Genomic DNA, 15,610 nt, shown 5'->3' with positions numbered 1-15,610 from the left:
GGCAAAGTAGCAGGTTATAAAATTAACCCCCCAAAATCAATGGCTTTTCTGTATGCCAACAATGAGAAAAGTGTGGCTGAAATTAGGAAAGCAACTCCATTTGTAATAGCCCCACAAAAAATAAAATACCTAGGAATTAACTAAAGAAGTGAAGGACCTCTATGATGAAAACTTTAAAATCTTGAAAAAGGAAATCAACACAGAACTTAAAAAATGGCAAAACCTTCCATGCTCCTGGATTGGAAAGATTAACATCGTGAAAATGGCAATACTTCCCAAGGCTATCTACAAATTCAACGCAATACCTATCAAAATTCCACCCTCATTCTTCAAGGAAATAGAAGAGGCAATCCAAAAATTCATATGGAACAATAAAAGACCCCGAATAGCAAAAACGCTCCTCAACGGAAAGAACACTGCTGGAGGAATATCAATACCAAATTTCAAACTCTACTATAAAGCCATGGTAATCAAAACAGCTTGGTATTGGCATAAGAACAGACCTCAGGACCAATGGAATAGAATTGAAAACCCAGAAATGAACCTACAGACCTATGGCCATCTAATCTTCGATAAGGGAGCTAAAACAATAGAATGGAAGACAGACAGCCTCTTCAGTAAATGGTGCTGGCAAAACTGGTTAACTACATGTAGAAAACTAAAGCTAGATCCTTATATATCACCCTGCACCAGAATCAACTCCAAATGGATCAAAGACCTTGAACTCAAAGCAGACACTCTGAAAATATTACAGGATGGAATAGGAGAAACCCTAGGTCTCCTTGGCTCAGGCCGAAATTTTCTGAATAGAGACCCGGAAACACAACAAATCAAAGAAAGGTTGGACAAATGGGATTGCATAAGGTTGCAGAGCTTCTGCAGGGCAAATGACATAGCTAGCAAGATCAATAGAAAGCCCACGGATTGGGAGAAGATCTTTACTAGCCATACAACGGACAAGGGTCTCATATCTAAAATATACTTGGAACTCAAAAAATTAAACCACCCAACAACAAATCCTCAAAGAAACAACTGCCCAATAAGTAAGTGGGTGAAAGACTTAAAGAGAAGCTTCTCTGAAGAAGAAAGAAGGATGGCCAATAGACACATGAAGAAATGTTCAACATCCCTAGCCATAAAAGAAATGCAAATCAAAACAACATTGAGATATCACCTCACTCCAGTTAGAAGAGCAAAAATCAAGAACTCTAACAACAACAGATGCTGGAGGGGATGTGGACAGAAAGGAACCTTACTTCATTGTTGGTGGGAATATAAACTTGTTCAACCACTTTGGAAAGCAGTATGGAGGTTCCTCAAAAGACTTCACATAGAACTCCCCTATGACCCAGCAATCCCACTTTTGGGCATTTACCCTAATGTTTACAAAAAAGACCACACTAAAGCTACCAGCACAACTATGTTTATTGCAGCATTATTTACCATAGCTAAGATATGGAACCAACCCAGATGCCCCTCAGTAGATGAATGGATCAAGAAAATGTGGTATATATACACAATGGAATTCTATGCCTCCATCAGAAAGAATGACATTTCCCCATTTGTTAGGAAATGGAAAGGCTTGGAAAAAATTATATTAAGTGAAGTAAGCCAAGCCCAAAGAAACATAGGTCCCATGGTTTCCCTTATTTGCAATATCTAGTATAGGTATGAGTCAAGCGGAAAAAGTCAGATAATGTGATGTTAGGAAAACGAACCCTCAAATATGTATTTTAATGTTTTTGTTTCTTTCATGCATGTGTTTCTAACGCATTTATAAGATGATTTCTTTGTTGCTTTGTATGTCCCTCCCCCACAGTGTAACCCCCGCTTTCACTATATTTGATGTCAGTATAACATGTGGAGGAGATGGGGACAAACAAGTCGTTTAAGGATTCAGGTGGACCTGTTGCAACAATGAGAAGTACAAAATGTCACGTCAAAACCAGCTTTACAATGTCGGTGTGGGGGGGGTGGAGGGGGGGTATGACTGGGGGGGGGGAGGGGGGAGGCTGGGAAGGGAGGTGAAGGGTAAACAAAGGAGGAGGCTGCAATGCTTGGTAAGAAATGTATGCATTATCCTGCCCATGTAATTGTAACCCCTCTGTACAGTATGTTCTCAAATAAAATAAAATAAAATTAAAAAAAAAGTAGGTCATCAGACCCCCATGTACCTTCCCCTTAGATGCAGAAATACCCAAAAGGATCTGAGCAAGTGGGCTAGGCTAAGTTCCCTCTAGTCTGTCACCATTAGGTTATATATTTTCTTGTCTTCTAACCACAATCCTGCTCATCTATCACAAGAATATGCAGGTTTTCCTATTTCTTTTGTAAGTCATTTCTGCATTCTCCAGTGGCATGTAAAACTTAAACGGATTTGTTTGTGTCTAGTACACAGTTATGACCCAGAAACCGGGTGCTTTTATATTAACAGATTATTTTCTGTCTGGAGGCAGGGGAAGCCAGCATCAAGTTGCCAGCATCTGGGCCTGCTCTTCATGCTGTAGCTTAACATATACACCAACTATAGCATGATAATATGGCAGAAGGGCAGAGAGAAGGCATAGGAGAGAAAAGGGGTGGAAGCTATTTTCACATAATAGCATTCATTGATTCCTGAGAGCAGATTTCTTATAGCTTAATTATTTCTTTATGGTTTGACCTCTAGTTCTTTGGTTCTGGACATTGAACTCAGGGTCTTAGGCATGCTAGGCTTGTACTCCACTCCAGAGCTCTGACCCTATGCTAGTCTTGAAATATTGTCATTGTAGCAATTATTTCACCATGAAGTTGGGAGAAGCAAACACTGAAAGCATAACTATGCTCTCTCTTGCTAATCTTTTCTATTATGGGGACTTAGCCATGAGTCTAGCATCAGGTGAGAAATCTTTTCTTTCTCACAGATTATTCAAGTGCGAGTTGCCATAATTAGCTACCTACCCTTCCAAGTGGCTCCACACAACATTGTACTGAATTTCTTCACTAGCCCAAAGCATGATCCATCACTTTTCCAGATTTCAGCAGTATTTTCCATGTTGCTTTTGTAATTTCCACCAATAGTCTTCTCCGCCTTTCTTCCTGAGGATACTTACCACCCGGTCCCAAAAATCAGAAAATTCAATTTTATTATAGCAACTTCCTATTCTTAGGTACCAATTTGTCTTTGTTGTGGAATAAACCTACTGAAATGCAGCCACTTAAATCAACAACAACTCATCATTTCACATAATTCTGTAGATGGACAAAACATATCTTGTCTCCTTTCTCTTTGCTTATCAATGCAAATGGATCTAGCTGACAGGTCACATTTCAGAAATGGCTGGGCTTATCTTCCCACATGAACTTTCATACTAGCTTCAATATAGTTTGTTAGTTTCAGGCAACATTCCAAGAGAGGGGAGACAGAAACAGTATCACTTCTGTGTCCCAAGCCTTGGGACTTGTAAAATTCACACTGACACATTCTGTTATATAAAGCTAATGGCAAAGCCACTCCAGATTCAAGGGGTAGGGAATAGAAACCACATCTTTTATTGTTTTTGTTTGCCTTTTTGAGTCAGGGTCTTGATATACACACACACACACACACACACACACACACACACATATCGTACAGGCTGGCATTGAACTGGTGATCCTCCTACTTCAACATTCTCAGTGTTGAGATTATAGGCATGTGCCACCATGCCTGGCTATATCGTATTTTAATAGCGCGAACTGCAAAGAAAGTGTGACTAGATTGAACCCACTACATGAAGTTAAACCATATTTCTAGATGGGAAAACACAATATCAGTCGTCAATTATCCCAAATAAATCTGTAAAGCCAAAGTTATATCCACTAAAATCCCAACCGAATAATTCAGGAAAACTTGAGAAGATGATCCTAAACCTCATATAGAACGATAAAGGACTCAAAGCAACACCATTTTGAGGAAGGGAAATTTGCAGGTGTCAATCTTCACAGATACCAAGATTGTGAAGTTATTATTGTTGTGTGAGAAAAGCTATTAATATGAATAGATTAAAATAGCCAAAGGATAAACGTTAAAAATAAAGTTAAATTTACTGGGGTTTTAACTCAGGGCCTCACATTTGTTGAGCTTACTCCTTGTTTGGCTAGCACTCTACCACTTGAACCATGTCTCCAGCCTGGAGTTTTATGAGTTGTTTTGGAGATGAACTCTCATATTCTTTTCTTACTTGGCTGGTTTTGAACCACTGTTCTCTGTATCTCGTCTCCTGAGTGGGTTAGGATTGCGAGCATGCGCTACTAGAACCTGGAAGAAATAAAAATTTAAAAGGAATAATCTTAGATTCATAGAAAGACTTCAAATTAATGGAGTACCCCTTACCCAGAATCTCCTTAGTGTGGTACATGTGTCAAAATGAATCATCTTATATTGATACATTAATATTACTCAGTCCAATGCACTGTATTCTTTCTTCTACTCTGATCCCATCTACAATATCTCAGTACACTTATTTCTCATGTCTTCTCAAAGTTTTCAGTGTGTGAGAGTTTTGTAGACTTATTTCTCTTTTTGGTTTGGGTTCTGGTATTTGAACTCAGGGCTTGGGCACTCTTCCTAAGCTTTTGTGCTCTACCATTGAGCTTCTGGGGTTTTTTTTTTTTTTTTGGTAGTTAATTGAAGATACAAGTCTCACAGACTTTCCTGTCTGGGCTGGCATCACTCAGATCTCAGCCTTCCAAATAGCTAGGATAACGGGCATGCTCAACTAGCACCTGGCTGACATCTGTTATTCTTGATGACATGGACAATTTTGAGTAGCACTGTTCATGTATTTGTAGATTATTCCTCTCTGGAGATTGTTTTTAGTGCATTTATCAAGATGAGACTGGAGTTATGTGATGGGGGCAGACCATACACATTAAGTGTCATTCCTCTCATACTGTACCTTTTCAAGGGAAGTGACTACTAGCATGGCATTGTGATGGCCGTGATCACCTACTACGGACAGGTGATGTCCAGCGTGATGTTAGGTTTTCCCACTACCACATTAACCCTTCCATCTCCATCGCTTCCCATTCTGAACTCCTAGAAGGAAGTCATTCCATACAACAACTTTTGGAGATTGAGGATTTATGCCATATTCACTTAAGGAGTTATGGCATATTCACTTTGGACTCTAAAGACTTATCAATGCTATTTTTATTAGTGGTGGTGTTTATACAAATATTCTGATCTTTCCAAAAACGTTATAAAAATAGAAATAAAAGGATTCTCTTCCAGGGATTTTGGGGGGGGATGGGGGGAGGAAAAGGGGTATGAAGTCTTTCTGTGTTGCTGAAGTTGGCCTGGAACTCCTAGGCCAAAGTGATCATCCTGCCTCAGCCTTCCGGGTAGCCTAGACTAGGTACATACAACTGGGTCAGGCTAAGAGGGTTTTTTAAAAAAAAAAAATAAAAAAACAGAAACTCATAATAAGAACTGGAAAGAAAACAATGGCAGTAAGAATTTTGGAAGCTGCAAAATAGATGGAAAACTATTAAATGGCTTAGTGGATCCAAGAAAACAAATCCTAAATTGGCAGTGGGCAGAGAGGTAACCTACTTTATCCCGTGAAATCCCAAAGGCTCAGAAATTGGCATCAGAAATCTCTGGAAATAGAACAGAAGAAGCGGATAATTATAGGGCTGAAAACGCAGAGATTTCCTAAAAGTCTGTTTAAATGGCATCTGTGTCATCTCTACCCTTCAGCTACTCTGGGAGAAGTGATTAAAACAGAGGGGCTCGGGACTTGGGGACCAGATATACTTGAAGGGACAGGGATTTCCTATCGAAAACAGGGAGATCAAGTGAAAGTCTATGTTCTAAAACTTATGGCATCTTAGCCTTCTAATTCCTCTTGGCCCTACAACACTGGAAGCTAGGATTCTATTCTCCAGGAAGACACTGGACTAGTCTTTTTTTAGAAAATTAGATTAATCCAAGAAAACGGATGAAAATACTCGAGGAATCCTAGAAAAGTCTCAATTTTACCAGGTCCTTGGCTTCACATACAATTTACAAATAAGTATCTCTCTCTTTCTCTCCCTTCCCTTCTTTCCCTCTCCTCTTCTCTCTCTCTCTCTCTCATTTTCTCTCTCCCTCCCTCCCCAGTACTGTGGCTTGAACTCAAAACCTGGCATTTACTTGACTTGCTTGACTAGGACTCTACTACTTAAGCCATGTCTCTAGCCTGGTTTTTTGTTAGTTGTAAGAGATGGAGTCTCACAGGATTTTCTACCTGGGCTGTAATTCTCTGAATTCTACCACAAATCTCTGAATTTCAGCCACCTGCATAGCTAGGATTATAAGTGTGATCTGTCAGCACACAGCTTTGGGTTTCTCTTTGTAAGCATGAGCAAATTGACAAGATGACAAACATTTGGGGCAAACCTTGCACTGTGAAAGACACAGTTAAAAATAGGATATTAAAATGTTGAAGAGATGTTTATAATTGCTACAGAGTGGAAGCAACCCAAATGTCTAGTCATCTGGAGAGTGACAAAACAAAACGTGCTAGAAGCGCACACCAGAGCACCCTTCAACAGAACTGCTACTGACGCAGCACAGGGACCTCCAAGAACATCAGACACAGGAGACTGTCTACTGTAGGATCCAAATTCTGAGAAATGTCTGGACAAGACATTGGGTTGGGGTTGGAGGTTGACTACAAATAGGTACAAAGTGACCTTTGTGGATGAGGGAAAAGTTTTAAAGCTGGATGGAGATAGTGTTTGCACAACCCATATATTAAAAAACTAAAATATTACGTACTTTAACTATTTAAATATAAAATATATAAAATATAAAATATGTTAAAGTATATAAAATAAAGTAAATATTTTAAAATATATTTTAAAGTTTTAAATGGGAGAATTTTATCACATATATGTTATATTCTAGCAAATTAGTACTTTTTAAATAAAGAAAGAACTCCCAGAAAATTCAAAGGACGGAGAAGGAATAAATACAAGCAAAGACTCATCAGACAAGAGTAGATTCCCCCAAACAAAATAAGGATAGTTTTTATTTTTATTTTACTTTTATTTTATTTTTGTGCCAGTCCTGGGGCTTGAACTCTGGGCCTGGACCTTTTTTTGCTCAAGGCTAGCACTCTGCCACTTCAGCCACAGCTCCACTTCTCAAGATAATAGTTTTAGCGAGAAGAATATTCAGGTAGCAACTACAATAAACACTGGATGGCAGGAATGAAAAACTCAATAGGAAAGTAGAAGACAGCATTAGGGAATTCAAAACATAGATCTAAATAGTGAATAATTACAGGGAAAATGCACAAAAAAGTAGATAACAACCCAAGAGGCCGAACAGCTAAGAGGAGAGAGAGAGAGAGAGAGAGAGAGAGAGAGAGAGAGAGAGAGAGAGAGAGAGAGAGAGTGTACAGAAGAGTGTGGCTGAGAAAAAAACAATAAGATGAGAAATTTTCAGAGTCAAAGAACATGAATCCATTCTCAGTAAAGCCTTCTGGTATAGAAATGTTACAATAACCAGCTCTGCTCCATACATACAACTAATGTATGCTAATAAGGGAGAGAAGGAGACAGAGCCAGAGAAAAAAGAGACACAGGCTAAGAATGTCTGATGATGTAACAAAGGTATTTATCCAGACTAATAAATAAAAACCCAACTCTCTAAATCATAACAATAAAAATCAGCAATAAAAAAGACACATTATTATGAAATTTCAACCCTTACTAATACACAGAGGACTCCAAAGGCTTCTGGTAGGGGTAGAGATGTCATTATCGAATGGGAGTTTGTGAATATGAGTGGCTTAAACTTCTCTAGAGGGAAGATAAAAGACAATAGAGATATACATTTCCAAGGAAAGATAACTTTTATTTGTGTGTCAGTAGTGAAGCTTGAACTCTGGGGCTGGGTCCTGTCCCTGAGCTGTTTTGCTCTACCTCTTGAGCCACAGCTACACGTCCAGCTTTGTTTTGGTAGTTAACTGGAGATAATTGTCTCAGGAACTTTTGTGCCACAATAGCTTTGAACTGTGAGCCTCAGATCTCAGTCTCCTGAATGGTTAGGATTACAGGTATTAGCCACTGGTTTCTGGCATTTTTTAATAAAAATAAAAGTTTAGCTGGGTGCTGGTGGCTTACACCTGTAATCCTAGCTACTCAGGAGGCTGAGATCTGAGGATCGCGGTTCAAAGCCAGCCTGGAAGGAAAGTCTGTGAGATTCTTATCTCCAATAAACCACCAGAAAACTGGAAGTGGCACTGTGGCTCAAGTGATAGAGCCCTAGCCTTGAGCTGAAGAGCTGAGGGACAGAGTCCAGGCCCAGAGTTCAAGCCCCATGACCGACCAAAAAAATTAAATAAATAAAAATAAGTTTATTATTATTATTATTAATTTTATTATTATCATTGTTGTAATGTTGGCTATTAAACCCAGGATCACATATATACTAAGCAAGTGTGCTACTACTGAGCTATATCATCAACCCCCACGTAATCATTTTTTGTGTATGCCAGCCAACTCAAGGCTTGGACCTTGTCCCTGAACATTTTTGCTCAAAGTTAGCACTCTACCACTTGAGCCGCAGCCCCATGTCTGTCTTTTGATGGTTACTTGGAGATAAAAGTCTTACAGACTTTCCTGCCTGAGCTAGTTTTCAATAATATCCTCAGATCTCAGCCTTCGGAGTAGCTATGAATATAGGTATGAGCCACTGAGACATCCAGCCCTCCAGTAATACTTTGCAAAAAATGTATAGTTGAAAGTACATAGTACCACGAAGTAAGAAACTTCGTTATACTTTTACCATCCAATTTAATGTACATAAAATTATTTAATCATAAATTAATTCCCAAAATAAGATATGATTTGGAAAAGCCATTTTCACTTTGTGATATGTTTTAAAACATTTAGGGTTTTAAAATTGTGATAATTAATTCATGAAGAGTTGAGGATTTGATTCCCGCTTCCTGCGGTTTATTAATATTTAAAGCCTGAATCTGTGTTAGAAGCATAAAAAACTTTATCAAATTAAAGAGTGGCAAATCACTGTCTTTTGAAGAAAGAAACATCACAAGTTGCATTCAGATTCCTTCCTTATCTTTTTTAAAGAGGAAAAGACAGTATTAATTTTAGGTCTCATCATCTTTATTTTCCCAAGAGTGGTCCAAATGGAAATTATATTCAAATGAGTCTAATTTTGTTACTTCTTTTCTCTAAGTTAAACATATATGCACATATCAGTATGTATTAAATAAGTACTAATTGTTTTATTTATCTGTAGTTTGATCTCAGTGATAGGCCATCCTTCATTCCCCACCTTCCTTTTTTGCTGTAGAGTGACAAGAACTTCCGCTTTGCCCTCAGAGGTTTTGACAATGGAGTCTGCAGAAATACACTGATAACTGACAGATTAACACTAGCATAGGCATTGAGTTTATTTATGTGCTTGTGTAGGGGAGCACACAGTATATGAGCTTCAAAGAGGGACCAGATGGTGGGAGCTTAAATAGCATTCTGAGATCCAGAAGGAAGTAGGGGCTAGGGTTTCTAGGGAGAAGTGGTAACAGGCAACAGCAAGGGCTTGGGGCCCCCAGAGCAATGTGGGGGCCTTGGGATGTCAAGTGGAGGAAATGCCTAATGAACAAAGGCCACCGTGCTGTGCAATCAAATCTCTTAGGAGCTGCCTGCAGAATGCATTTAGTCTCCTTTCCAGTGAATTACAGGGAAGGGGCCCTAGACAGTCCTTCTGAAGAACTTCCCTTTGGTTGATAAGGAAATGTCAGACAAAACCCCTTCTTTTCATTTACTGCTTCCTAAGCTTTCAGATTGAAGTAACTAACATTGGAGAGCACCATACACTGGGACATTTTCTAAATCAATCCCTCCCTCCCTCCCTCCCTCCCTCCCTCCCTCCTTTCCTCCCTCTCTCCCTCTCTCCCCCCTTCCTTCCTTCCTTCCTTCCTTCCTTCCTTCCTTCCTTCCTTCCTTCCTTCCTTTCTTCCTTTCCTTCCTTCCTTCCTTCCTTCCTTCCTTCCTTCCTTCCTTCCTTCCTTCCTTCCTTCCTTCCTTTCTTCCTTTCCTTCCTTCCTTCCTTCCTTCCTTCCTTCCTTCCTTCCTTCCTTCCTTCCTTCCTTCCTTCCTTCATTCTCCCCCCCCCCCCTTCATTTGTTTCCAGTACTGGCTTTGTGTTGAAAATAGAAAAAAGGCTAAAATACAACCTAGTATACAGAGACCGCAGTCATATGCTACTTTACACAATCACGAAACGACATGAAAAGGGAGATTTCAAAGGCGTTCATTAGAACTGACAATGTGTCTGAGGACAGAGGACACTGTGGGGAAGCTCAGGGTACAATTCCCAAATATATACTGGAGACCAGAATATGCCACCCCAAAATATGCCTCTTTGGCACACTGCTTGTTAGAAGCTGGCTATTCTGAGAAACCGCAGATGCAGGAGGAGCTCTACGCGTTCAGCAAACCCAGGTCCAGAAGTTCACCCCACGGGAAAACCAATGTCAGAGAGACGAGCTAGTGCAGAAGGAAAGGCTTTATTCGGTGGCCAAAGAATAAAGAGAGGGCTTTGTTCACAATTCCACTTCAAATTCTACAAAGGGCTGGAGAAATCATATATAAAATAGGAACAATGAGGGAGAAATGAGCTCACAGAGTGGGAAAGTAGTCATGCTTTGGGGGGTGGGGGTGGAGGTAGTGAGAGTTCTTTGGGGAAGTGTCAGGTATTAAACTCATTCCCTTCTTTTTACGTTCTGGTATTTTGAGTCATAAGGGTCCTTCCTTAAAGGTAGATGAGAGAGACTTGGCAAGGTTAGATTAAGCTAATCTTGAATTGTAGATCTGGACCAAATATTTCTCAGATGATCAACATGTCTACATGAAGAGCTAAGAAGCATCCGATCCAGAAGTTAAGGGAACAAAGGAGACAGACATTATGTGAAGACAAGATGCCAGGCTTTCTCGTCCACTCACCCACTGGACATCCGCAGGCCCACATGAAAAGCCAGTGTCAGCAGCAGCAGCAGCATTCTCCAAGTGCCTGCAAAGCAACCTAGGCAACAATTACCGCCACCCACAATGCTGGAAGCATCAACTGCCACACAGGAGTGGGAAAGGATCATGTGCTGCTCAGCTAGGTGGCCTCCAAAAGTAGTGAATTTTTAAGAAATCTCGGTGAAGTACATTTTAGTATTTCCACTTGATAGAACGTCTTCTCTCAAAGATGGGATTCATTACAGAATTCCTTTAATTGGTGTTTGGAACAAAAACCAAGAACCAGAGGTGAGCACACCCATGGCCCTGTGAACTAGAAGAGGAATTGTTCTATTTTTAAAACAAGCCTCACACTGGTCTGTTTTTTTCCCCCTGAATGAGGCTGGCCAAAGACCCAACTGACCCAATTCTTTCACAACAATGGTAGTTAGCAAGGCAGGACATAGCATAACTATTTGGATTTTTACCTTGTACACAGTTTTTCTTTTTTTTCCCTCCCTTCTCCCTTAACTTGTTTTCCAGGGATTTATCAGCCAATAAACTATTTAGGCTCTTTGGAACCAATTGATTCTGAAGACTAAAGTTCAAAGTTAGTGATTTTCAAGTCCATGAAGAGCTAGTGAAGCTAGAGAGTTTAGGTTTTCCACCATAATATGAAGTCACCCATTTATAAGAGAAAAAATAACTTAAAAAAAATCAATATAAGGAATCCCATTTGTAAGAATGTCTCTCTGTCTGCATCCAGGAAAAAAGGAGGACCAGGGTTATGGTGTAGCTCAGTGGTGGAGCACTTGCCTAGCATGTACAAGTCTCTGCCTCTTTCTCTAGAACACCCCTTCAAAAAAAAACTCCCAAAACAAAACAAACCCCTCAACTCACGGGACTTAACCCATGGAGAAGACATAGACTTATATCTACATCGACAATCTTCCCTTATCTTGTGATGCTTTATTTCCTGCTTTGTCTTAACTGTGTCTTCCCTTCTTTTCTTTGGCACTAATTGGTCCTCTTCCACTTGAGTCATACTTCCAGTCCTCATTCCTTCTTTCTTTGTTTCAAAGGAATTGAAGCCTGAAGGTTAAATGCTTTCTTTTTTGAGACCTACTCATAGTTTTCTTCCATGTATACATGAGGTATTTATCTCAAAAACCTGCTTGTGTTTTTCTTGTTAATATCTCTTTTTGTTAGAAGGAATTCCAGTTAAGAACTATGAAGCAGGTCTGGAGTGTGGTAGTCTACAACTCCAGCTATTTGAGAGGCAGAGGTAGGAGGATCATGGTTCAAAGCCAACCTTGGCAAAAAAGCATGAGACCCTATCAGAAAAGTAAACTTAAAGAAAAGGACTGAGGGTATGGCTCAAGTAGTAGCGTGCCTAACACATGCCCCTAAGTTCAACTACAGTACTGCCCCAAATACACACACACACACACACACACACATACACACACAATAAAGGATACATAGAAATTATTTTTTCCTTACAATGGTTAAGAACTCTCCAGAAAGGATGCTTTCTTCCTTTGACATGGAAGGCTGGGACAGGCAAGGGGAAGAGGGTCTCTTGCCTAGTGACAGAGGGAGCACTTAGCACAAAGCACCCATGGCCACAGGCGGACACAGTGACAGGCAAAGGGGACAAAAGGCCACACATCCCAAGGTATGTGACTTCTGGGCCAATGTTGTCCTAACCACACCTTCCTCCAAGTCACCCCCACATGGTGGGAGGTGGGTAGTGCCAGGCATGCTGGGATGAAGCTGGATATAGCTGGGTAGAAGGCAAGGAGGGTTCCCTAGACCCGGAAACGGTGCTACCAGTTCTAACACAAGGAATACATTGTAAGCACATATGAACAAATGAGTGCTTGATTTGTGCTGCGTTTGAAAACCTTGGCTAAAAGGATTTTTTTCTTTCAAGTTCCAGATTATTCAGGTCAATGTAGAAAACAAAAAGACTTGACAAATCATTTACATATGCAGGTTTAACACAAGATTCCCCCCCCCCCCCATCCAATTATTTACTGGATGTCTGCACTGGGGGTGTTTCCAGTGTTGAAGCCACTGGGAACAAAAATGTTCTTCCTTTGTGACACGTACTCCAGAGGCTTCACCTATTCATAGTGTATCTGTGATAAGCAAGTCAGAGTAGGGCTGGGAATGTGGCTCAGTGGTAGAGTGCTTGCCTAGCATGCAGGAAGCCCTGGGTTCAATTCCTCAGTACTATATAAACAGAAAAAGCCAGAAGTGATGCTGTGGCTCAAGTGGTAGAGTGCTAGTCTTGAACAAAAGAAGCTCAGGGACAGTGCTCAGGCCCTGAGTTCAAGCCCCATTACCATCACCAGAAACAAATATATTTTTTTTTAAATGTCAAAGTCATTGTCATTGGGGGCTGGTGGTTGTAATCCTAGCTACTCAGGAGGCTGAGATCTGAAGTTTGAGGTTCAAAGACAGCCTGGGCAGAAAAGTGCACATGAGACTCTTAACTCCAATGAACCAGAAAGAAAATGATGTGGAAGTTTGGATCAAGCAGTAGAGCACTAGCCTTGAGTGAAAAAGTTAAGCAACGTTGCAAGGCCCTGGGGCTGGTGATTGTCTAGCATGCATGAAGCCCTGGGTTTGATTCCTCAGTACCATATAAACAGAAAAAGCCAGAAGTGATGCTGTGGCTCAAGTGGTAGAGTGCTAGCCTTGAGAGAGGCTCAGGGACAGAGTCCAGGGCCTGAGTTCAAGCCCCAGGACTGGCAAAAAAAAAAAAAAAAAAAAATGCAAGGCCCTGAGTTCAAGCCCTAGTATCAGAAAAGAAAAAAGTCATTATCGGAAAATTAGTTTCAGGGGCTGGGAAGGTGGCTCAGTGGTAGAGCGCTTGCCTTGCATGCATGAGGCCCTGGGTTCAATTCTTCAGTACCACATAAGCAAAAAGAAAAAAGCCGGAAGTGGCGCTGTGGCTCAAGTGGTAGAGCGCTAGCCTTGAGCTGAAGAGCTGAGGGACAGTGCCCAAGAGTTCAGGCCCCACGACCGGACCCCCCCCCCCAAAAAAAAAAGAAAATTAGTTTCAATATTCATGAAGGCTAGCCAGGCACGGTGGTAGTCCCATGCAGATCAACACTAAGGAGGCTGAGGCAGGAAGATGAACACCTGAAAGCCAGCCTGTGAGGGTCTATATCAAGACAAACAAACAAGGCCTAGGATTGTAGCTAAGTAGTAAGAGTGTTTTCTTAGCAAGGACTGGTTTCTTATCCCAAGCATACACACACACATAAAATAAGCCAAAATGAAACAAAACTTATCAAAGCTAATTTAAATGTCAGGCCAACAATATTAAAGAAAGTGTTAAAATCCAAATGTAATGGGATGATTAAAAACCGGTAAGAAGAATCTTGAGTCATTGTCCTGATACTGAAACTACTCCTTTGCTATATCTAGTATTCTATCTCCACCTAGTGTCCAAACTGTGGAATTACATGATTCAACACCAAAGATTCTGTTTCAGGTAGGGAACAGCAGGAATTTCACCTCCTTCTCTGAAGTCTTTAAATTCTTTTTTTTTTTTTTTTGGTCCAGTCGTGGGGCCTGAACTCTGGGCCTGGGCGCTGTCCCTCAGCTCTGCAGCTCAAGGCTAGCACTCTACTACTTGAGCCACAGCGCCACTTCTTTTTTTCTTGCTTGCTTATGTGGTGCTGAGGAATTGAACCCAGGGCCTCATGCATGCAAGGCAAACGCTCTACCATTGAGCCACCTTCCCAGCCCTGAAGTCTTTAAATTCTGAAATAAATTGTCAATAGGCGGAATTGAGAAAAGAACAGTAGGTTTGCTTATGTGCCTGGGAACATCAGGAAGGTGACTATCCAATAATCCAATGAGATTCATAAACTTATACAGAGCTTCAAGGTAGAGAGGAAAAGCGGGGAGAGAAGTGGAGGCAATCTTTAGGGGGCAGGAAATGGTTTTAGAAGAAATAAATAGGTCAGGACACATACTGTGGCCTGAGAGTACACTGGGCTGCAGATGCAGTGATTGATTTCCAGTCTCTATCTCTGAGGACTTTAATCTTCCTCGCCTAATCTAATTTCCCTAAGAGGATTGAAAGCAATTGTATTTCCTTGGTTTGTCCTATCTTTAGGTAGATAAGGGAATCTCAGAGCACAGCCTCTCTCTGCACTGTGGGAGGGAAGCGAGGGAAGAAAGATTTCTAAGACCTTGGTTCGGAGGCAGCTTTAGGCCTCCAATTTCCCTTAGTTCAAAGTGCTCAGCCAGGGCCAAATGTGGTCCTGTGGAGTGTCATTTACTGAGCTTTGAGACTGCTCTAATAAATAACCACACGCACGGGGGCTTAGCAGCAACACAAACATTACTTTAGAATCTGAGGGTCGTCTTTCGCAATGGATGTCAATGGGCTGATCCCAGGCAGGGTTGGGTTCTCTCTGGAGGCCCCAGAGGAGAAAGGTTCTTTGATTTTTGTACCAACAGAGGTGGTTCACATTCTTTGTCTTGTGGCCCTTCCCTCCCTGCCTGTCTTCAGTCCGCATGCTGATGGGGTGCCCCCACGGATCTCCCTGACACCCCCATCCTTTCCCTTTCAAAGCCCTCTGTTTACACCTCAACGTTACCA

Source organism: Dipodomys spectabilis, unplaced genomic scaffold (assembly GCF_019054845.1).
Source record: "Dipodomys spectabilis isolate Male_0828 unplaced genomic scaffold, ASM1905484v1 ptg000138l, whole genome shotgun sequence".
NCBI classification, from domain to species: domain Eukaryota; kingdom Metazoa; phylum Chordata; class Mammalia; order Rodentia; family Heteromyidae; genus Dipodomys; species Dipodomys spectabilis.
Note: the sequence above shows the minus strand (reverse complement) of the source record.